General features: G+C 44.8%; 1 pseudogene; it reads left to right on the forward strand.

Annotated features, from left to right (window-relative positions):
- Positions 1-19,448: 19,448 nt before the first annotated feature.
- Positions 19,449-21,738, forward strand: LOC147712296 (F-box/WD repeat-containing protein 7 pseudogene; annotated as a pseudogene).
- The last annotated feature ends 3,652 nt before the right edge of the window (positions 21,739-25,390 follow it).

The following is a 25,390-nucleotide window of genomic DNA, read 5'->3' on the forward strand; positions in this document are numbered from 1 at the left end:
TGATTGAAATATCTGCATACATTCACTGGATCCAAAGAACACAGTTCTCCTGGTGTTTTCAATTCTATATTTTGTATATTAGCATTTGGCTTGCGTAGAAATTCAAGTAAGTCGTCCCATGCATACTCAGCACAGCTAAGAGTGAGGAACCATGTAGGAGTTCCTAAGTTTCTTAGCATACATTTCAATTCCCCATGACGACGGTACCAATACTCGTTTGTACCACGCTGACATGCCATGAGATTGATTAGATGAGATTCCAAAATATTATCTTGCAGATTGACTTTCTCCGTAAAGTCCTTTGCCGAAACATTTTGCAGATGTGCTCCACTTTTCAGTATATGATTTACTGCATATGAAAGTTCATACAAGTCACTTTCATACAGTAGATGAAACAAATATGGAATGCATTGACGAAACCTTGAATCTTCAGCATATAATCTTAAAGTCCGGTATTCAGAAGCAGGAATTTGAACTGGTCGATCGTCATATCGTCCACCTCGACCTGTTGGAAATAGCTGTGGAAAACATTGAGCTTCTAAACTTTCTTCCCATACACTAATGGGACTTCCTTTTGCTGCTTTCAATTGAAACAAGTCAATTGCATTCCCCATTACTTCTTTGGAATGCAAAGGATAACAGTATAATGTTCATATATTTCTTCACCTCTAGACACATCAACTTTTTCAATGTGGCCGACTGAACAATCACTGTCTTCTTCTGCATCTATTTCCTCTGCTTCAACACATACATGTTTGTAGTACTCATTGTTTTTGACCATATACAACGTTGCCTTTTTGACTTTCCTAACATCCACTAAATATTGCCAGATTTTCTTACTCTTTGTCGGAACCCCATTAACTAGAATAACTAAAGGTTCCTCTTCCACTTTTTCTACACCAATTATATCAATATTTTTCTCGAAATCTAGAAGCAAATAAACAACTCTTCCCTTTAATCCTCTCTGTAAATCGGAAGGAGGCAATTTCCCTGTCTTAGGCTCCATGTGAACAATTGCCTGAAAAGGATGGACACATTGAATCAAAATAGATTCATATGTATTTAAATCCATCAATTCAGAAGGAATGTCTACCAACTCCAGATTATTATAAACAGCTCTAGCAGGCATTCTGTTTTCATTTAATTTATTATAACAATATTTACAAATACGCTGATCAAAACTCAAATGAAAAGAATTCTCCACCAACAAATAAGTTGCAAAATTCCTCCATTCACTATTATTTTCCATTTCACTTTTTGCATATAAATCAACTAACCTAGTCTGAATCTTATAATGAGTACGTCGACAACACACACAAGTAAAATTAGGCCTTTCACTTGATTTCAACTGAAACTTGCTAATTTCCTGGTCAAACTTATCTGTACTTGAAATCTGTACATTTTCTTCCACATTACCTTGTATTATTTCTATTTCTATTTAGGGGGTTTTGTAAAGCGCTTGGTGACGCACAACGGCGTGTCCCCGCGCTGAGGAGCAACTCTTACTGGAACCTATAGAAGCGGCATACCTTACTGAACGAATAGTGCAGTTTTAAGTTTGGCTCTAAAAATTGATTCTGATGGCTCTAATCTCAATGCCATGGGTAGTTTGTTCCATCTTGAGGCTGCAAGGTACCTGAAAGATCTTCCACCCATTCGAGCTCTAGACACCTTGGGAACGACCAGGAGTCCAGAGCCAGAGGATCTCAACGAGCGGGACGGCTCGTAAGTAGTCAGAAGTCCCTGCAGAGGAAGAGGAGATCTCCCATTGATGATCCGATGGCACGTACATAGGGCTTTAAATTCTACCCTGCTTCTGACCGGGAGCCAATGCAGAGATCGGAGGGCCGCGGCAGATGCGGCTCTTCTGGGTAGTTTAAGCACTAAGCGGGCAGCGGCATTCTGTAGGACCTGTAGGCGGTTGAGGTTCTTCTCCAAGGTCCCTAAATAGAGAAGATTGCCATAGTCCATCTTTGATGTAACTAGTGCATGCACCAAGGTTTGTCGGGCTCTCACAGGTAAAAACTTCAAAGTCTTCCTGAGACTTTTAAGGGTCCCAAAACATGATCCGACCACCTGATTGATCTGGGGGCCGAAGGTGAGGTCAGTGTCAAACCAGATGCCCAGATTCTTTGCTTTCTGGCACGGAGAGGGTGTTGGACCTAGGCAGGATGGCCACCATGCTGACGTCCACGCTGATTGGCAGCCCCCCACGACCAGCACCTCAGTCTTGCCTCCGTTGAGCTTGAGGCAATTGCCGGACATCCAGGCAGCTAGATCTTGCATGCAAGCTCTGAAAATGTCCGCCGAGAGACTGGGTGCACGCGACAGGGAGATCACCAACTGCGTGTCGTCGGCATAAGACACCAAACGGAGGCCGTGACTCTCTACTAAGGTGGCAATAGGAGCGACATAAAGGTTGAAAAGTGTTGGACTCAGGGACGAGCCCTGCGGCACCCCCTGGTCCAAAGAAATTCGCTCAGAGTAGTGGTCACCCTGCCTCACTTGGAAGCCTCGGCCAGTGAGAAATGAATAGATCCATTTCAACGCTGCCCCTCTAACCCCTCCTTTGTTCAGACACTGTAGCAGGATGGAATGTGCTACAGTGTCGAATGCAGCGCTGAGATCTAATAGGATTAGAGCCATGGTTTGTCCCTCGTCTGCACCCTGGCTGAGGGATTCGGTGGCCCTAAGAAGGGCAGATTCCGTAGAATGACGGGGCCGAAACCCAAATTGGGTAGGGTGAAGAATGTTGCCTTCCTCCACATACTTCATAAGCTGTTTATTTACCACCTTCTCCGCTACCTTAGAAAAATAAGGCAGCTGATGGGGCGTAAGTTATCCAACTTCTCAAAGCTAATGTTAGGCTTCTTGCGGAGGGGAAGCACCACAGCCTGTTTCCAGTCCTCAGGTATAGAGCTGGATCGGAAGGAGACATCCAGCACATGCCTGATATAGGGTTCAAGGGTCTCCATACTGTCACTCAACCTTTTTGGGGATGCAGGGTCTCGGGGGGAGCCAGATTTAACAGATCTGCAGATTTTGACTAGCTCTACCGGTGAGGGGATGGTAAAGTTGAGAAGCAGATTTTGATCATCTTCCATCACTGCTAGGTCTGCAGGCTCTTCCGCTGCAGGAGGGATTTCGGGAAAAGCAGAATAAATTTTGGACACTTTATCTCCAAAGTAGTTAGCGATGCGGTTGCATGCTGCTACTGAGTAATCATCCTCTTGAGTAGAGGTTTTAGGGGTGGCCAAGGATTTATATATGCTGAACAGTTCCCTGGCAGAGTTCTCTGCCCCCTGAATTCTGTCTGCATAATATGTGGCTTTCTCTATCCGGATTTTGTTATGATAGGTGCGCCTCTTAATGAGATAGGCCTCTTTCATCCGGTCGTCGTATGCCACTCTCCATTGTCTCTCTGCTCGTTTGCATTCCCTTTTGGTGCAGCGCAACGCATCGCTAAACCAGGGAGCAGTTCTTTGTCTGTGGACATCTTTTGTTGGCCGGCCTAATGGGGCTGTGCAGTCCAGAGCAGCAGTGATGCGGTCATTGAGTAATTTGTTTGCCGTTGCCACATCATTGCCTCCTGTGTCAATTTCTACACTGTCCTCTTTTTCACAAAAATAACAGATCTCAATTTCTTCACAAATCTTCTTATCATCTAAATCAGTTCCATGCAAAAGAGCACTGTTTAACTGTTTAAGCTTAAGTGCTGGACTTTTTTGCAAAATACAACCTTCTCACTAATTTCCTCATTTTGTTATGATGCACTGCTAACATCCTAAAATGATGAAAAACACTCTGACATACTTTTCTAGAAAGACAAGCCAATGAATGTCCATGCAAACCTCTGTTTTCTGTCAAGGATCTAAGTCTTGCAACATCTTCATTTTTTGTTTTAGACTTTTCTTACTATATGTACGTAAAAAATTACGAAGAACATCGATGGAATCCTGTTGCACACTACACATACTACTACACTTCCAATTGTACACTGGACCCTTAGTACGTCTTCCTAAAACTTCATCACTTAATACCTCTTCTACATCTCTAGACACAAGTTTCTCTTTTTCAATCGGACAACCATCTTTCACCTCATATGCTCGACCACTGGTGTCAACTGCATGCACCAAATCATTCTCATGAAAGTAACTCTCCTCATTAAAAAATGGCTCACAACTTGAACTATGCATCCATTCTCCAGAAAAAACTTTACGAAAATTAGTTCGATTAATTACTCTTTTGGATCTACTGTTTGATTTGAAAACATCAGTTGTCTTGTTAAGTGTCCTAATTCTATTGATTACTAAAATAAATAATTTGTTCTTAACTTCAAAAGCTTGATCAACAATCTTCTCTACATTTTTCTTTTTCTTATAAAAAGCAGCTCTCTGTGTACCTTTCTCAATGTTTTTTAACCTCTTAAGCGCTGCTGAAGGCCAACGGTCGTCACGAGCGCTACCTCCCCAGTGCTGCGCACATCCATTGGATGTCCATTCAGCACTAGTTCCAATGGACAGCGCAGCACTGGGGAGGGATATTTACACGCAGCTAAGGTGTTAATAAATTTAAAACTACCCTATTGCGAAACATTCGTTTACCAATGTCCCTAAATTCATTTTGCCTTCTATTCCTATACATATTATTGTCTCCTGCTGCAGTAGTAAGATGTTGGGGGGGCCTCTCCTTTCTCTTCAAATTTGCTCTCTCCTTCTGTAAATTCACATGTACATTATCATTTTTTTTATTTAGATATATTCCAAAGAAAGGACTTCGTTGTCTTACCAGGAGCTTTTTTGGCGTTTTTTGTAGTATTTGTTGTAGGACACTGCTTTAATTCCGTTGCTCTTTTTTTTTTTTTTTCGCATAGCATCTTTCCTTCTCCTCTGGCTTGAGGGCATATTTCCTTACTATTGAAATGTTGATTTAAATCTGTGGTAAAAAAAACAAAAGAAACATTATAGACCACTGTTACCAAACAACAAAGCAATTACAATAAGTAAACAATATAAACACTACAATGCTTATACATATGACCTTATCTTTGTTTTTTAAATGTTATTCTAAAAAAATACTTTGAGCACCTGAATTGGTTTCACATTATTGACAAGGATTAGATAGTACCATTAATTTGCCCTCAAAATCGTTTTATGAATAACATTTTAGAAACACAGCGCAGGTCCTATAAACAAGCATTCAATTTCACTTCTGAAACATCACTATTTCACAAAATACAAATCCTCTATCTTGCAAATGTTGATAGCAAGCATTATCAAAAAGCAAGATGCAATCCAACAGCAAAGAAACTCAGGGCCTTATTTATGAAGGCCTTGCGCCACCGGTGCGTCACTTTTTTCCCATGTTAAAAGTGACGCACCGGCGGCACAAGGCAATCATAAATAAGGCCCAAATGTAAATACCATTGATTTGCCCCAAAATCGTTTTTTGAATAACATTTTAGAAACACAGCACAGGTCCTATGTACAAGCATTCAATTTCACTACTGAAACCTCACTGTTTCACAAAATACAAATCCTCTATCTTGCAAATCTTGATAGCAAGCATTATCAAAAGGCAACACACAAACCAACAGCAAAGAAACTCAGGGCCTTATTTATGAAGGCCTTGCGCCACCGGTGCGTCATTTTTTTCCCATGTTAAAAGTGACGCACCGGCGGCACAATGCAATCATAAATAAGGCCCAAATGTAAATACCATTCATTTGCCCCTAAAATCGTTTTTTTAATAACTTTTTAGAAACACAGCGCAGGTCCTATGTACAAGCATTCAATTTCACTACTGAAACCTCACTGTTTCACAAAATACAAATCCTCTAACTTGCAAAACTTGATAGCAAGCATTATCTAAAAGCAACACACAAACCAACAGCAAAAAAACTCAGTGCCTTATTTATGAAGGCCTTGCACCATCGGTGCGTCATTTTTTTCCCATGTTAAAAGTGACGCATCGGGGGCACAAGGCAATCATAAATAAGGCCCAAATGTAAATACCATTGATTTGCTCCTAAAGTCGTTTTTTTAACACCTTAGCAGCTATGGAACGTCCAGCTCCAGTGCTGAACGTTCCATTGCGCAGGTGAGGTTCGAACGTCCAACGGCCGACGGCAGCACTCCTGAGGTAGTGGTGCCGTCGGCCGTTGGACTAGGCGCAGCACTTATGAGGTTAATAACTTTTTAGAAACACAGCGCAGGTCCTATGTACAAGCATTCAATTTCACTGCTGAAACCTCACTGTTTCACAAAATACAAATCCTCTATCTTGCAAATGTTAATAGCAAGAATTATCAAAAATCAAGACACAAACCAACAGCAAAGAAACTCAGGGCCTTATTTATGAAGGCCTTGCACCACCGGTGCGTCATTTTTTCCCCATGTTAAAAGTGACGCACCGGCGGCACAAGGCAATCATAAATAAGGCCCAAATGTAAATACCATTGATTTGCCCCCAAGATCGTTTTTGGAATGACATTTTAGAAACACAGCGCAGGTCCTATGTACAAGCATTCAATTTCACTACTGAAACCTCACTGTTTCACAAAATACAAATCATCTATGTTGCAAATGTTAATAGCAAGCATTATCAAAAAGCAAGACACAAACCAACAGCAAAGAAACTCAGGGCCTTATTTATGAAGGCCTTGCGCCACCGGTGTGTCATTTTTTTCCCCATGTTAAAAGTGACGCACCAGCGGCACAAGGCAATCATAATTAAGGCCCCAATGTAAACACCATTGATTTGCCCCCAAAATCGTTTTTGGAATAACATTTTACAAACACAGCACAGGTCCTATGCACAAGCATTCAATTTCACTACTGAAACCTCACTGTTTCACAAAATACAAATCCTCTATATTGCAAATGTTAATAGCAAGAATTATCAAAAATCAAGACACAAACCAACAGCAAACACTCAGGGCCTTATTTATGAAGGCCTTGCACCACCGGTGCGTCGATTTTTTTCCCATGTTAAAAGTGACGCACCGGCGGCACAAGGTAATCATAAATAAGGCCCAAATGTAAATACCATTGATTTGCCCCCAAAATCGTGTTTGGAATAACATTTTACAAACACAGCGCAGGTCCTATGTACAAGCATTCAATTTCACTACTGAAACCTCACTGTTTCACAAAATATAAATCCTCTATCTTGCAAATGTTCATAGCAAGCATTATCAAAAAGCAAGACACAAACCAACAGCAAAGAAACTCAGGGCCTTATTTATGAAGACCTTGCGCCACCGGTGCGTCATTTTTTTCCCATGTTAAAAGTGATGCACCGGCGGCACAGGGCAATCATAAATAAGGCCCAAATGTAAATACCATTGATTTGCCCCCAAAATCGTTTATGGAATAATATTTTACAAACACAGTGCAGGTCCTATGTACAAGCATTCAATTTCACTACGGAAACCTCACTGTTTCACAAAATACAAATCCTCTATCTTGCAAATGTTAATAGCAAGCATTATCAAAATGCAAGACACAAATCAACAGCAAAGAAACGCAGGGCCTTATTTATGAAGGCCTTGCGCCACTGGTGCGTCATTTTTTTTCCCATGTTAAAAGTGACGCACCGGCGGCACAAGGCAATCATAAATAAGGCCCAAATGTAAATACCATTGATTTGCCCCCAAAATCTTTTTAAATAACATTTTAAAAACACAGCACAGTCGTATGTACAAGCATTTAATTTCACTACTGAAACCTCACCGTTTCACAAAAGACAATTTCTCTATCTTGCATATTTTAATATCAAGCCTTTCCAAAAAACATGCCACAAACCAACAAGAAAAAATCTCATTCTGCTTCCTAATTTGAGGTAACGTAGGTGACATAATTCTAAAACATTCAAATATATTTCTTTACAGAGGCAGACACTATTAATTGCTTCTCAAAAAAATAAAAGCCATTCTTTTACCCCAAAATCGTTTTTTAAATAACTTTTTACAAACACAGCACAAGTCCTATGTACAAGCATTCAATTTTACTACTGAAACTTCACTATCTGCTTCCAAATCTTCTCCATAGAGCAAATAGGTCTCTATCTAAATTAAATGAATCATTACTTACCTTTACAAATGCTTTGGGAGATTGAGAACAGGGTCAGACATGCACAACAATTTTTCTTTAGCAGAGCAAAAGGTATGCACTCAATACACTGAAACCAAGACTGGCACAGAAAAACTCTAATTCAACACACATATGCCTCATTTCAACCAATCAAAACTCTTCCCTCACTATTTTCAAACCAACACCCTTCCCCCTCTCAGACCTTTCTACCTGTCACCATAGCAACTCCCTCCTAACTGAAGTCTCAGGTTCAAAAGTTTATTCTACAATGTTGCAAATTAAGTCAGCAAGGATGTTTGATCTCTCAATACACCAGCTTATCTGGGGCATTATTGCTTTAATTGACTTTTTCTTAAACATTCAAATTGCTTCTTTCACACAACACAACCATGCACCCTAACTTTCAGTTCTCAACTATCTGAATCCACCAATCATTGCTTGTGATTCAAGAGCAGGGAAACTCCACAATTTTTTTTGTAAACTCCTACTGTTCCAACTGCCATTTCATTCCCACACTTCATCTGACTGCACCAGAACCTTCTCTCATCATGTATTCTGTGTGGATTATTGGACATAGCTACATCCACTGGGCTCAAAGGTATGCAGCTAGCAGAAATTTTCACAACTTTGATTGATCAAATGTGGAAATCAAGTGGATTGGCCAGAGAGGATTGAGATGTCATCAATTGATACCATTGGTGAAAACCTTTTTGCATCTGCCAAACCCTTACCTCTTAATAGTACACTGTGGTGGAAATGACTTGGGCACTTTGACTGGGGTTGGTCTGGAAATGCTTTTAAAGGACACCTTTGATTAATTGATGACACTTTTTCCACAAACTGCCTTGGTATATTCCAATATATGCCAAAGACAGAAATGGAACTGGTCTAACCAATTTTTCTCCACAATTTGAGAAAGCACGGAAACATGTGAATAAATCTGTTTCTGCTTACATGAGAGACTATGGAATGGGTTCAATACACAACAATAACTTGCGTTACAACATGCAAGACATCTACAGAGGAGATGGTGTGCACTTCTCAGATGAGGGAAATAGAATATTCCTCCTGAATTTAAGACTGTGCTTTGGAACCTACTTGTAGGTACCTAAATCAGCCACAGAACCCAAAAGCTCTTTTCAGAGCTACCCTACCTCTGATCACTCAAAATGATTATCTTTCTCTAACTTTTTTCACTATTTTTCACCAGAGTACGCTCCCCGGTACGCTCCCCTTGCAAAATTAAAAAAAATATATATTTTTTGGGGGGCATTTATGCCCCTCCGAAACTCCCCTCAGCAAACCTAGAGGGTCAAGGGGTGTCTACTGTGCCCCTTTTTTACCCATTCCCAACGTTGTTTGTCCTCCATCTTGTGTCTCGATTCGACTGAAACACAAAATGGCGGAGTCCCGTAGCACTCCCGGTACGCGTACCGGGGGGCGCACTGGTGAGCGCTCCTCAATAAAATGTGGGAAACAAAATTACATAAAAACCACTGGACAGACTTTCACCAAATATAGAATACACCCTACTACATACCAGTCCCTACCATTATCCCACATTGATGGTATTGCATTGAGCAATTTGGGCTGTAGCCCTGTCTAAATATCCTGAGGTAAATTACATGACAAAAACACATATGTAAGTGTTAGAATTTACAATCAATTTAAATATTACTTACATTTTGGACTTTTATGTACTGACATTTGATTGGTTAAGTACATGAATATATAAGAAAAATGACAGGGAGACACAGCCATTTTGACTAATACTACCTGAGGTACATTTTGATTGAATTTTGACAGAAAACTTCAACTACTTTGAAAAAGGTAAGTTGTTAATTTGAAAGGGGAACTATGTTGTGCACTTTAAGTTAATTTGGGAAAACGTTTTCTGATAGTTATATACTATCCCTGTGTAATAGCTATAGATTGAGATAGGCTTCTCTGTTATAATTATGGATTGAGTTAGGCTTCTCTAGTATAATTATGAATTTACTTAGACTTCATCACATGCACTTTTTAATAGTTCTACTTCCTGCCTGAAACCATACACTGCCCAAAAATTACTTCACTGTTAAAAACTCAGAAGTACCTGTCTAAACTTAAACCCAACAGTACCCTAACTCTACTAATATAGTTAATTTTTATGCAATTTTCAGAAAGAAAATGGAAGGATAAAAACAAGCAAATGTTACTTCTATCGAAGTAAAGGTGGAAAATCCAGAAGAGCAAAAAGATAAAGTTGATTTCATGGATGACTCTTTGGACCAACAGTTAATAGAATGTTTGGAACAAATGGAATCATGTACTTATAATTATGAGGAAATACCGGACAATATTATGTTACAAGTTTTAATAAATTATGAAAAAGAATCAGAAGAATACATTTATTTTTAATAATTTTAATTGTTTGAGACAATATTCATTTTTATATGTAATTCATGCAGTTTTACCAAAATGATTATATTATAAAATGAGACTTAAAGTATACTGTGCAACTTTTTTGTGTTACATAGTAAGTTTACTCATAGTTACTACCTTTCTCCCACTATATTATCTCCTATGTGTATTTCACATCTCTTTTTCATCATAAGGGAGCAGGATAGACTACCCATGATCCCCTAGGACTTCTCAGGGAGTGCTTAAAAGATCTGTTTCTGCTTTCCTGACAGACTATGTTATGGATTCCATATACCACAATAACTTCGATAACAACATGCAAGATATCTACAGAGGAGATGGTGTACATTAAATTTAAGTCTCTGCATTGGTACCTACATGTAGGTACTTAAATAAAAAAAACAACAAAAAGAACATTTCTTTAAAACAGCTACTTTTTTTTAAAACTGTCATTCTTTTTCCCCATGGTACGCTCCCCGCCCCCCCCCCCCCCCCTGCGAAAATCGGGAAAAAAAAAATGTTTTGGCCCCGCAGGGCCCTTTTTTGGCCCCCACATCAAACCTAGGGGGTCAGGGGGGGTCTACTCTGCCCCCTTATGGTCATTTCCCCTTTGTATTTGCCACCTCTTGTGTCTCGATCCTACCGAGACACAAGATGGCGGCAGCTCCGGACTGTTTGGAATGTTTACAGACACCCGAGAACCAATCAGCTTTACGCACGCAAGTCGCGTAGCGTGCCCGATGCGCTCCCCAGTGCGCGTACCGGGGCGCTGCCATAGATATATATATATATTTTTTTAACCTAAATTACTCAAAAACCACTGGAGCACATATCTTGAGACATAGCAAAGGCACATCGGGCTACCAGTCCCTACAATTTTGCCAAGTTTGGTGGAAATCCATTCAGCCGTTCGGGCTAAAAGTGAGTTCGACCGCCCTATGGAAATTAACATGGAGAAAACACGTTTTGGGACCCCCCTTTTATCTCAGCCCCCGCTTGATGAATCCCCCCCACATTTTCAGGGAAGGGGCGGATCGGAGCGGGCCACGAACTTTGAGAAATTCGCAAAGATTCATCCACCGGCGCCAAAGTTATTCCCAATTGAATGTTGCGGATTTCCTATGGAAAGTAGATCCTAACTATAACTACCTGGGGGGGGGGGCTAGAGGGCGCCAGGCAAGATGGCCGCACATACGTGAGGCTCCACCAAGACCGTGAAATATCCTTCATTTATCCTGCGATTCTAGCTTCTACACCCCCCCACCCCGACAGGTATCCATAGCTGCTGCGGAGCAGTGAGCGGTGAGGTGTCCTGGGGCTACTGAGCGAGACGCTGGCCGGCTTTCCTGGCGGAGCGGAGCGGCGCCGAGGCTGGCTCTGGAGGCAGGAAGCGGTGCGGCCTGTGACCGGTGGCAGACTAGCGGAATTGCTGTGCTCCCCTCGCTACACGGGGACGGACGAGGTGCCGGAGTCAAGAGCTGGGGGTCGTGGGAGAAGGCCTGGACGCGGAACAGCGGAGCGAACGTCTCGGGGCCTGGAGCTCGGCCCAGCTGGGAGCGGTGAGTGCGGCGGGGCGCTACGCAAGCCCGGGGCTGCGGAGGTGACTCAGGGCCGCGTTAGGCCGCGCTGGGCGAGCCGCGACTGGCGGGGACGCGGGCGGGATGGTCACGCCGACAGTGGGGACATTGAGGAGCACACTCCTGGACGATCCCCTGGAGCTGGGGGTCACTGCCTGCACTACGGGCTGCTGAGGGCGCTGCTGCGCGACCTGGAGGGGAGGCCCTGGCTGGCATTGTACGGGGCCTGGGATCACAGTCGGAGGTTGCATTTTGAAAGTGGCCGGTGTGATCTGGCGGATTCCGACTACCCTGTTCTTTACATTGAAAGCCCTGCACGGAGCGGGTCGCTGGGGTATCGCCCTTGAACTGTCTCTGCTGGACTGGTCGCAGGCCATAGAGACACACGATGGGCAGGCCTGAGCGCAACCAGCCCAATCTCAATTTTGATGCGAAGAAAACGGCGTTATCCAACTCGCAGGGGCCGGCGGACAATGACCCCCCTGGGGCGGTTGGGGGCACCCCTAACCTTGAAACCACTTTCATGGCGATGCAAAAAACGCTCCAATCCATAGAGGGCACCATGGAATCGGTTAACCATAGGTTGGACCACATGGCGACGCAGTTCGACCGGCAGAACAAACGCATGGGCGAGGTGGAGCAGAGGGTGTCTGCCACTGAGGATGGACTGGCCACGGTGACCACGAAAGTGTTTAATATGAAGCGGGTGCTGGCGGTCATACGGGCTAAGAATGAGGAATTGGAAGGACCAGACGCAACAACATCCGCGTCACGGGCCTGCCGGAGTCAACGAATGTGGGCAGAATGGAGGACTTTATGGAGCGTATGCTGGTGGAACGTGCGCACCGCTCCTTGTCGAAGAGACCAGTACCGGGGGCGCAGCCTCGACCTATCATTGCCCGCATTCTCAATTATAGGGACCGCGATGTTATCTTGTGCCTTGCCCGGGAAAGAGGAACTGTGGAGTATCAGGGTAATAAGTTGGAGTTTTATCCGGATTTCACTGTTGCGGTGCAAACAGCGCGTAAGGAGTTCGCTTCAGTAAAACAGCTTCTGAGAGCCGAAAATGTTCCTTACGCCATGCTGTATCCGGCTAGACTTTGGATTGGGCCTCCCTCAGATAACAAGATTTTTGCCTCTCCTAAGGCAGCCATAGACTACGCCAAAAAACAGAAAAAACGTAAAAGGGATTCCAACGTGGCGCCGGACGGCGAGGACGCTCTGCAGGAAGAGGTGGAGTAAGTGTGCTCACGCTTGATCATTGCTAATGTCGGACGATCATGGTCTGTTGCACAGCTCCCTGCAGATGAGTAGGCCCAACCTCGACATGCTAAGACACTGATTGTGTGATATTCTACCTTATCAGCTAGCGACTATACCTATATTGTGGTTTGGGTTTAATGAGACTGGCTGATTCAGCATTCATTCTGTTACATTTTCAATGGCCTGGGTCACATGGGTCGATTTGCGCTGAAGGGTGACTGCATCAAGGTGGGCCTACATTGAGCCGATAAGTCCACAGCTGAACTGGCTGTAGGTTCTCAGTCACTGTGTTGTAGCGCACTACTTTTTGTCATGTACTGCGAAAGGGGGGCACTGGTGCTGAAGCTCTTCTTCTGACAGTGATTAAGGGTTTTTACACACTGCAATTCAGGCTCTTGTTTGCTACTGCCGGGTGGGGGGGAGGGAGGTGGGATGCTCACATATGTTCACGGTCTGCTCTTCGTTAGCTTGCTAGCGGGAGCTGGGTGACTCTGCGCCCCCGTCATAAGGGAGATACCCACATATTAATGGTTGATTGGTTGGGGCTTCGGGGTTTCTGGGGAGGGGACAGCTTTGGCAGGTTTGGGGTGCTGAAGTGGGTGGTGGGGGGTTGTTGGGTCTTCGTTTTTTACGAGTCAGGACGATTTGTGGTCTGTATTTTGATTCGGGGTTGGATGGGGCGGGAATGGACTTGAGTCATGTTTGGTTGCTGGGGGACGATAAATGTGCTGTGAGTGGGGCACTGCACCTTTTCAAATGCTCTCAGGTTGTACTTGGATTCTGGATTCATGAACAGGGGGGCTAAGCTGACCTACATCACCTGGAATGTGAGGGGACTAAACCGTCCACAGAAAACTAGGCAGATGCTGGCCTTCCTAAACAGGCATGGTGCACACGTGGCTTTTATACAGGAGACTCACCTGCGGGGGAGGGCGGCTGAAACAGTGGCGAAACAGTGGGCAGGTACTAGGCTGGTCTCGAACTATTCAGCATATGCTCGAGGGGTCATGATTTTGATCAAGAAAAATGTGCCCTTTGTTTCCATACACGAGGAAATAGATGAGGAGGGTCGTTATATTATTCTACATGGTAGGCTATGTGGTACGCTAGTTACGCTCATCAATGTCTATGGCCCCAATGCTGATGACCCCGACTTCTATGTCCGTTTGTGGAATAAGATCTATCTGTTGCCACCGTCGGCTATAATCTGTGGGGGGGATTTCAATGTCACTTTGGATGGAGTATTAGACAGGAAACAGGATAGACCGTCTGTGCGGAAGAAAGCGGCTGACGCTGTGTTGGATGGTTTGGGCGGGCCCGGTATGGTGGATGTGTGGCGGTTGCAACACCCTGGGTGGAGGGAAGGCACGTGTTACACGTCAGCTCATGATACATGGTCCAGGCTGGACTACTGGCTGGTGCCTCGGGATGTTAGCGGTTGGGTGCAGGATGTAAGGCATCTTCCCCGCACACTCTCTGATCATGCACCAGTGTGTATGGAGGTGGGAATGCCATCGCATGTGCCAGCCCCTTTTACCTGGAGACTTCCACTGGGCACTCTGAGTGACTTGGTGCTGCGTGAGCGTTTAAGGGCGGTTATCGAGGAGTATTTTGATAAAAATGTTGGGTCTGTTGACAGTATGTGCACTGTGTGGGAGGCGTTCAAAGTGACGGTGAGAGGAGCATGTATAGGCTTGCAGTCCAGTGTGCTTAAGTCCCTGAGAGACTCGATGGCCAGGCTGGAGGGTGAATTGATGATGTTGGAGAGGCAACTGGAGGCACACCCGGATGAAACGATACTGGCTGATGTTCGTGCGAAAGTCACTGAGTACAATGATATAGCGGACCAGGAGGTGAAATTTCTATCTCCAGAGCACGCTATTATGGGGAGGGGGGACGACCGGGGCGGGCCTGGCGGATCGTATTAGGGAACCCTGGACCAGGCATTGCGTGGTACAGGAGATAGAGGATGGAGATACCACTGTAACTAACGCCACTGACATTCTAAACTGCTTCACCAGATACTACGAACGAATGCATGAGTATAAGGAAACGGTGGAGGAGGATGAGATTGCACAATATCTTGAAGGTGTTGCACTGGTCTGGCTCTCATGAGGTCAGCAGGAGTTCCTTATGCACCATGTCACTGAGGGGGAGTTTCGGGATGCAATTGCATCCTTACCAAATGGCAAGGCAGCGGGTACCGATGGGTTGCCGCCCGAATTTTATAAGGAATATGTGATCTCTTGCTCCCGCATCTGGCGATGGTTCTGGAGGAGGCGGTGGAACAGGGACAGTTCCCAGCCACAATGTGTGAGGCACTGCTGGTTGCTCTTCCGAAACCGGGTAAGCCGCCAAACAAATGTGAATCATATCGGCCTTTGTCCCTTATGAACACTGACGTTAAAATTATAGCGAAGGTATTGGCAACTAGGCTCTGTCTGCTTCTCCCAGTCATGGTGCTACCAGACCAGTCTGGTTTTATTCCTCTCCGGTCCACCACTCACAATTTGAGAGCTCTCTTTGCGGTGTTACATCTACTCAAACCAGATCTGGTGGCGGTGGCTGTCATGCTTGACGCTGTGAAAGCCTTCGACTCGGTCGCCTGGTGTTACACGATAGCGATACTTCATCGTATGGGGGTGCCTTTTTTTTTACGTCACTGGTGACTTTATTGTATACGAACCCTGTAGCGCGGGTTCGGGTCAATGGACATGTCACGGCTCCCTTCCCTGTACACCGGGGGACTAAGCAGGGCTGTCCATTGTCGCCTTTACTATTCGCACTTGTGATGGAACCCCTTGCCTGTATCCTGCGACAGCGTTATGCGGACGCCTCCCTGAAGGTTCCCCTTAGGTCTCTGGCGGTGTCCATGTATGCCGATGACATGGTTCTCTATGTGCGGGAACCTGTGAGATATCTGGAGCCTATACTGCGCAAGTTTATTCGGTTTGGCCGTCACTCGGGGCTCTCCATAAATTGGGAGAAGTCTGTTATATTGCCACTCATGGAAGCCGCGATTCCTTTCCCACTGGAATTTCCCCTGGAATGGGCTGGGGAACCGGTACGCTATCTTGGAGTTTTAATACACAGAGACAGTCAAGAAGTTATTAGGGTCAATTACGGCGTGGCTATAGCTAACCTTGAAGATCAAGTGGCGCGCTGGATCCGGCTACCGCTCACCTTTGCTGACTGGGTATCTCTCATTAAAATGGTTATACTGCCGAAGTTTTTATATTTTTTTGTTAATATTCCTATCCCGCTTAAATCGCATTTTGTTGCTCGCTTACAGTCTCTGCTGATAACGTTGGTGTGGGCAGGCAAAAAACCAAGAGTGAAATGGGATGTACTAACTAAGCCATATGCTCTGGGGGGCTTTGCCGTCCCGGATATGAAGCTTTATTACCTCTGCGCGCAAGCGCAATTCGCTGCCTATTGGGTGTTGCCCCCACCGTACACCCCACACGTGGCACTTGAATCCAGTGCGGTTCTGCCTACTCCATTGAAAGCAATGATTGTTAACTCGCACTCTGTGTTTGAGAAGGGCGAGGTAGACACGGTGCGATCCACCGCCAATGCCTGGCACGAACTGGGTAGACGGGCGGACAGTCTGCCGCTGTACGCTCCAGCTTTGCCACTGCTGTATCATGAGGGCATTTCAGTTTCCAGTCAGATTGGGGCTTTACAGCTCCTTCAAGGGGTGGGCCTCAACACTATAGGGGACCTTTACCCAGGAGCCTCCTTTCTCTCGCTGCGGGATGTGACGGACCGCTCCCCGAATGTGGTTATGTCCACATTTGTATATGCCCGGCTCCGAGCGGCCATTCGCACCTTATATCCTACATATCCGGAGGAACCGTTAACATTGGGTGCTCTGCAGTTACTATATACCGTGCCGGATAAAGTTAAATTGCTCTCTAGACTCTATAAAGCCTCGCAGGAGGATGAGGGAGGGGGTGCAGGGACGGCGAAGACTAGGTGGGATGCGTGTTTGCCTGACCCGCTCTCGGATGATGAATGGGCTGAATGTTGTTCCATGACTGGAAGCTTTGTGGCCAACGGCAACTTTCGCCTGATACACTATAAGTTTCTACATCAATGGTACATCACCCCAATGCAGCTGGTGAAGTTTGGTCTGCGAGAGACATTTCAGTGTGTCCGCTGTGGGACGGATGAGGCGGACTTTGTACACTTGGCCTGGGGCTGTGCACGGGTGTATGATTTCTGGAGTGCTGTGACAGATGCCCTATCTAAGATGACATCGGTTGAGGTTCCGCTTGATATTCGACTGTGCCTGTTGGGTAGTGCATCGGGAATGCCTTCTAAGGTGAGACGATTGCTACTATTGGCATTACAGATTGCTAAACGTAGAGTGGCTATGGCCTGGGGAGCGAGGAGCGCACCAGAGGTACGATTGTGGCTGCAGGACATGGCGTATTGTAGGGATCAACTGGTATGCTATCATGAGGGGCTCCCTGCAAATTCGCGCCCTCGCGATATTTGGAGCCCATTTACGGCGTACATGCTCTCTTTGGATACAGACGGAAGCTCTAGCAGTGTAACTGGTGGCTCCCCGGTGGGGGAAGACGGTTCAGGGTAAATTGGCGCTGGGGGAATCACTGTAGAGGTGTGCTGAATGTAGGTTGCACCTTCTCTAATTTCCGGACTGTCGCTGGCGGCTTCCCTGTGGAGTCGTGGGGCAGGGTAGATGTGTGGCGCCGCCATGCTCGGCGAACAGATATCAATAAATGGGTGCCGTTGTGATGCGGTTCTTTGAAGTCCTACACAGCTAAATGAGGTATGATGCTTGCTCTGAACCCTAAAGCATTATGTGCAGTTACCAGAACCTGACTCACGGGATGTTGGGTGGTGGGAGGTTGGGATGTTGAATTGTTAACTGTATAAACATAAAATGAGACGACATCACTTGTGTGCATTGATGTTGTAAGATGCAAGTAACACCTGAAGAGCGGAAAGACATTATCTTTGCATATCCATTGTGGACTGTTCGATATGACGATATATTCACTTCTTTTTCATCACCACTGAGTTGACCGCGGCCGGCCCTGCCAATGGGTTGTAGGCTGGTTGCTGTGTACTTGTAATCTTTGCAATAACGGTCTTCCAAAAAAACAAAAAAACAAAAAAAAACTATAACTACCTACTGGCGACTGCCAGTAGGTAATTATATATATATATATATATATATATATATATATATATATATATATATATATATATATATATATATAATTACCTACTGGCAGTCGCCAGTAGGTAGTTATAGTTAAAACCTAGTTTCCATAGGAAATCTGCAACATACTATTTGGAATAACTTTGGCGCCGGTGGACGAATCTTTGCGAATTTCTCCAAGAAAATGGCCTGCTCCACTCCACTCATTCCCTGAAAGTTTGGGGGTGATTCCTGAAGCGGGGGCCGAGAAAAAAGGGGTGTCCCAAAACGTGTTTTCTCCATGCAATTTCCCATAGGACCTTTAGTCAGGGCTTCAGCCCGAACGGCTGAACGGAATAACATCAAACTTGGCAAAAAAGTAGAGTTCTGTTCGCAGATCACACTTTTTGCTGAATGGTGTAAATCCGTTCAGTAGTTCGTGAGAAAATCATAAGTAAAATCGTAGATATATATTGGAGGTGTTACGGTAAGCTTACTGTAAGCTTACTGTAGTCTGTACCTTCCCGAGCTGAATGCTAATTGGCTGTCAACTGTCTGTCAACACTCTAAACCAGAAAGTGTTGGCAGCCATCTTGTGACTTGGTAGACTGAGGCACAAGAAAGCAGGGAAACAAAGGTGGAAAACTTGCAAAGGGGGCAGGGTAGAAACACCCTGACCCCCTAGGCCTTTTCAGGGGGTCCCACAAGGACCCCCAAGGCCAAACATTTTTTTTTTTAAATCGCGTGCGGGGTTCGTGTAGGTACGCGTACTCTGCCGATAAAAAAATTGCATTTTTTTTTTTAATTAATATTTTTTTTTTACATGGGGATTGCAGCTCGGCATACTTAGGCTCAATTAAAACAAAATAATTATAAATGTGCATGGAGGCCTGTAGGTCCTAGGAGTTTCCTGGCTGTAGATCCCTGGGTAGAGAGAGCATGGAGGATCTGGAGCCGCAGCAAAGGAGCGCGGTGGACATCAACCGAGCGGGCGTTAAGGAGCTGGAGGGGGCGCTGAGGGGTATCGGCAGGAGGAGAGCCCGGGGCATCGTGCCGAAGAGAGAGGAGCTTAAGGGGTTCAACTCCTTAGAAGATCTCCTGCATGTGAAGGGGATTACCACCAGCATTCTGGAAATTAACAGTGACCGCCTGACATGCCGGAAGAGGCTGTGCAGTGGTGATACTGGCCGGGTTAGCTGCTCGCACAACAACACACAGCCAAGGCCATCCAGTTCTACAGGAGATTATTTGAATGGCAACCTGTCTCAGGAACATTCCAGAGGCATGGGCAGAGAGGAGGAAGAAGAGTCAGAGATTCAGGCCGTTTGGGGGAGGAAGAGGAGGATGTGTCGGAAGAGTCTGACCGCTCTGGCGTGCAAGGAGAGGATGAAGGGGAGGAAGAGAGCGAAGATGGAGAGGATGGCAGTGACGTCTACTTCTATTATATGATGGATGAGCGCTGAATTGATTATCTGGAGCGTATTGAGGAGGGGAACCTCATTTGTCATGTTCGGCCCAAGATGAAACAAAAGTCTGAGAAGGGTGTCGATGTGAGAGCCCTATCTCCTGGAAAGAAGTTATGCAAAGGCTCAGAGTACAGCAGTTTTAGGTCATTAGCACAATGCTGAAACAGTGCCACAACGTTTGGGGACCTGTGAAATGCCAACCACCATGGGCATCAGCGTCGACGAATCCCTTCCATTGCCCCTTCAGCAGAGCTGCAGGACTGGCTGCGAATCTTTCAGAAGTGGACCGGTCCCGAGAGGTTGCTAGCATTGGATGAGCTCATCGATCGCTGTGAACCATCTCAAATCAAGTATATGATGCAAGTCATCAAGCCACAGTTCCAACGTGATTTACAATGTTATGCAAATGCTGGCCCCTGAGGCCGAAACAATATGTCATTTGTACATTGTTATTAGTTTGTATATGATCCTGCATTAGGCATTTAGTACACTGGTTATTTTTACCCACTATGGTCAAATAAGCTGCTAGCTAGCCAAATCTCGATAAGTAGTCTATTTGATTATTGTTATATGTCTAAATATCCAGACAGTGTTACATGGTAGGCTTTTGTTTATAAGTTTTTATTATGGCCCACTTGGGCGTATCAATCATATGTTTACAGAGAAGTGCACTGGTATGTTTAGGTATTTACTCATATCGGCTATACCCACTTGGGTTGAATTCTTGTAAACCGGTCTATATTGCCTATCTGACTGCTTTTCATGTGAACGGGGGTGCAGCTCAACCAGTAGGTGCATCTTTTGCCATGAGTTTCAGCTACTGACAAGAGTTCACGGCTCACGCCGAGACTTTTTTGATAAAATTTCACACTAATTCATTATTAGTATTATTTTTTGGCACAAATGAACTTATGATGCCACACAACAAGGTGATCATATACCGTACACTATTTATGTTTTTTCATTATGTATAAGACGCCATGACAGTCAGCAAGCCAATGATTTGTAAACATTGTATTTACTTTTTGTTTGCAGCACACATGTGTTTATTATTATATTTGCACACGTTTATAATGATGATGACATGAAAACAGGAGGCTCTCTAATGAATATGAAACTTAATGGCACTTGTTCAATGGCCCAGAATTTGAGACATTCCCACCGACTTTCATGTTCTTTCTCCATATGTTTTGCTATCGCATTGGATTTCATCTCTTAACTACCCAAAGAGCTTGCCCTGTACGTACTATCCTTCTTAGAGCCCCGGGACCTTCCGCGAGCCGCTCAGACCTGCCGCTACGGAAGGATCCTGGCTGAGGACAATTTGCTATGGCGGGAAAAAATGCTGAGATGAAGGAATTGATGAGCCCCTCAACCTGAGACGGCGGAGGATGCTGACACCTGGTTTCATGTACAGTCCATGGAAATTTGGTTTCATGAGGCAGCACAAGATAGATATGAACTGGCGAAGCGGGGACATCAGGCCCCCTAAGGTGCTAAAGGGACATTATGATCATGTCATAACTTGTCTTCAGTTCTGTGGGAACCGGATAGTTAGCTGGTCTGATGACAACACGCTAAAGGTGTGGTCTGCTATCACAGCAGAGTGTGTTCAGACATTGGTGGGGCACACAGGCGGCGTCTGGTCCTCTCAGATGAGAGATAATATAGTGATTAGTGGCTCCACAGACAGGACGCTGAAGGTTTGGAACACAGACTCTGGTGAGTGCATCCACACCCTGTAGGGGCATACATCCACATAAATGTTAAATTGAGCCTACTCCTTGTAGTTGGATGGGGAGCATATTGTGAGCGGCTCCTTGGACACCTCTATTGTGTCTGGGATGTGGAAAGTGGAAATTGTTTGCACACGCTTATGGGTCATAAGTCCCTGACCAGTGGGATGGAGCTGCGGGACAACACCCTCAGGAAATGCGACTCCATTGTGAAGGTCTGGGATATAAAGACAGGACAGTGCTTACAGACACTGCAGGGCCCCCAGAAGCATCAGAATGCTGTCACTTGCTTACAGTTCAGCAAGAAAGTTTGGGGTAACAAGCTCTGATGATGGCACCGTTAAACTTTGGGACCTGAAGACAGGTGATTTCATCCGTAACCTGGTGGCTCTGGAAAGCGGTGGTAGTGGAGGAGTCGTAGGGCAAATCCAGGCTTCCAATACTAAGCTAGTGTGTGCAGTTGGTAGTCGAAATGGCACAGAGGAAACAAAGTTGCAATAATAAATGTGTAAGTTGACTGCCAAATTCCGTTCCTTGTGCCTCTACTATTGTGACCCTGTCACTCTCTGCTGTCACTCCTAGACCACCAATTTTCGATATCCATCCGGCTACAATTTAAATAAATCAATGACCAGCACTGGGAGTCGGAGCTGAAATATCTCTCATCGCATTTCTGCTTCCAATCACTCTAGCTCAAACTTCAATCATCTCTCAACCCGAAGAAGGATATGTCAATCTATCCGGCACTGTTTGCATTCCAAGCCTCGCTATCAAAATTAGAACAACTCTCAATGGCCAAACGTCACCAGTGAAGAATCTCATTTGCTGTACTTTCTAGGGGGACTGACCTTTTTAAAATGGCGCTGCTCTGAGTTTCTCAGTAAATGCTACTGTAGCCCAGTGTTGCCAGATTCGTTGTCTGTTAGCTGTGAAGTGTCTGTAGGTGCCTCGCAGTGTGTATGCACGGCCCTGTGCAGAGTGTGAAGTGTGCCATGGGGGTCTCCGTCTGTGAGCCCATCCCATAGCTCGCTAGCTCTGTCCTAAACCTGTCCTGACTCCTGCTGCGGACACCTCTCCTCTGATGCGGACACCCTCTCCTCTGGTGCTCTGGCAAACAAGGGCCTCTGTCAGAGGAGTGCCCCTCAAAGTGAGCTTTGTGACAGTATCATGACGTACCGTAACCAGATGTCATAATTCCCAGCCAATTTACAAGGGAAGGATGAAGGGCTGAGACGGTCATTGCCAGATTCAGGCTCGACATCTGCAGACCACAGTGAGCCCTGAAGTCACTGAGTGCTGTTGCCGGATTCAGTCTCGTGATCTGCACTACCACCACAGTGATCACTGGAGTCATCGAGTGACATTGGTGGATTCAGTCTCGTGATCTGAAGGCTACAGTGAGCCCTGAAGTCAGAGTGATATTGCTGGATTCAGTCTCGTGATCTGCCGGCCACAGTGAGCCCTGGAGTCACTGAGTGATATTGCCGGTTTGCACTGACGTCCCTTGTTTGCCTGCTTTAAATGGGCTGGTGTTGTCAGACACTGGGTGCTTCCAGTTCTTTTGTTTGAAACGGAGAGTGTCACCTCTTCACTGCAGTGACACACTACTTTGAATTGGTGACTACAGGCACCTCTCAATAGTGATCAGACCCCCCGGGACACCAAGTGCTGGCGCTGTTACATTTCCGCTTCAGCCTCGGGGTCTCAGCAGCACTGCTGAGTTCACCAGCTCACCCACCCTGTCAGGCCAGGAAGATACAGTGCTACTTTGAACAGCATCTCAATGTTTCCCTTGCTGAACTCCTTCGGATTAAGTAGTTGCCACTCTTGCTTCTCTCGGTTATCTTCTAACCAGGTCAGGAATGTCCCTTTAACCTCCTTGTCACAGGTTTCAATTCCGTCGTGACCACTCAGCCCTTCATTCCTTCCGAAGTCAATAAAGTAAGTGAGTACCATCTCTGGTACTCGGCACCAAGATGCCCCAAGGGTTAGGATGCTGCACTCAATCTCCTACCTCCCATCCTTCACAACTATACAGAACTGTTGCATGTTTCAAAATCTGCAGAACTGCTCTCGCATCTTTACAAACTCTTTCTACCCCTTCTCAACTTCATAGCACTTCCCCATCCTTCAAAAGTGTAGAGCATACTTCCCATCCATCACAAATCTAAACCTTCAAAATATACCGAAATTTCTTCCCATGTTTTACAACTATGCATAACTCCCCCTAACTAATTTGCAGAATGTCTACTGTTTTCCCACATCTGCTGCCTTTTTACAGCTCTTGAGTCACCGCCATTTATTCAAAGTTATACATGCAGGAAATTACATCATTAGTTCAAAGTGCAAATGCATAGTAACTGAAGAGTTACTCTGAGCAGCAAGAGTTGTCAATACATGTGCAAAACTTTACGCATTCAAGATAAATATGACAATAAATATATAAATATAATCACAAATACTATAATCAATACACAAATATATACATAAAAAATAAATAATGTGAAAAACAATGGAAAACGTATTTGATGAAAACTAATGTTGTTGACACTCAGGATGACAAATGGCATTTAAAATCGAATCCAATGGAATTACGCAAAGCTAAAAAAGCCTACTCTCATTTAGTAAATTTTCCAACCTGGTATAGGATCCATTGTGTTAGATGATTCATAATATGCACATAAATTCGTGCAATTGTACTCTTTTGCCGCAAAATATGGTTGCAATATATATATTGATCAACAGTCACTGTGCCTTGTCGATTTCCCTTCTGCAGGAAAGAAAGGGAGGCAAACCCAAAGTTGGTGCTTGGAAGTTTTTTATTTGTTTTTGTTGCCTTTAAACCACCATGTCTGCCACAATGCATTTCTGGCCTCGGAACGCCTTGATCACATGACGCGTTTTCGAGGTCATTTTGCATACTTAAAGTGTTCAGTGCTGGCACACGTGACTCAATAGACATAAAGACGATATTTTCATATAATACTTTTCTGTTTGTGCAAAATTAGCAATAATTAGATAGAAAACATGGTAAAACAGTATATTAAAATGTAAAGTCACATATATTCAAATAAATTTGTAAAATGCTATTCAAAACACTGATTGCAATACATACCATGATAAAATATGCCACATTATTATAATACCATGTTACATATTGCTTGTTACACATTTCTGTATTTTGTTCTTTGTGAAATGCATTTTTTAACAGCCTCTATCTAATTAATTGATTGTAACATCAGTATATGTTACAGACCCTATGTTGGTGCTGATTTATTAGATCATTATTTTGAACTGCACGTAATTTAGCCCAGGTGGGCATATGTATGGATATAATTGAACTGTGGGGCCATACTCCATGTCGGAACCTGTCTTCCACGGAAAATAGATTCATAAAACAAATTACCGCACTTCCACCTAGCACCCCACTTCTCCCTTTGAGGCTTGATCTAGGGCTACGGCCTCTCGCCGACGAGATAAGTCTAAGACCCATTGCCTTCTGGCGCAGGCTTTGGAGCGGCGACGATCTTGCCGACTATAGGGCGGAACTGGTCGAACTATTAAAACATCCCAAGGCGCTCAGTATTCCCTGGGTCCAAAATATCCAGTCAACTTGCACAGATCTGGGGCTCCCCGAACTGTGGACCAAACCAGCAGATACAGCACCAAGAATCTCTAA

The sequence above is a fragment of the Lissotriton vulgaris genome, chromosome 5 (assembly GCF_964263255.1).
Source record: "Lissotriton vulgaris chromosome 5, aLisVul1.2, whole genome shotgun sequence".
NCBI lineage: Eukaryota > Metazoa > Chordata > Amphibia > Caudata > Salamandridae > Lissotriton > Lissotriton vulgaris.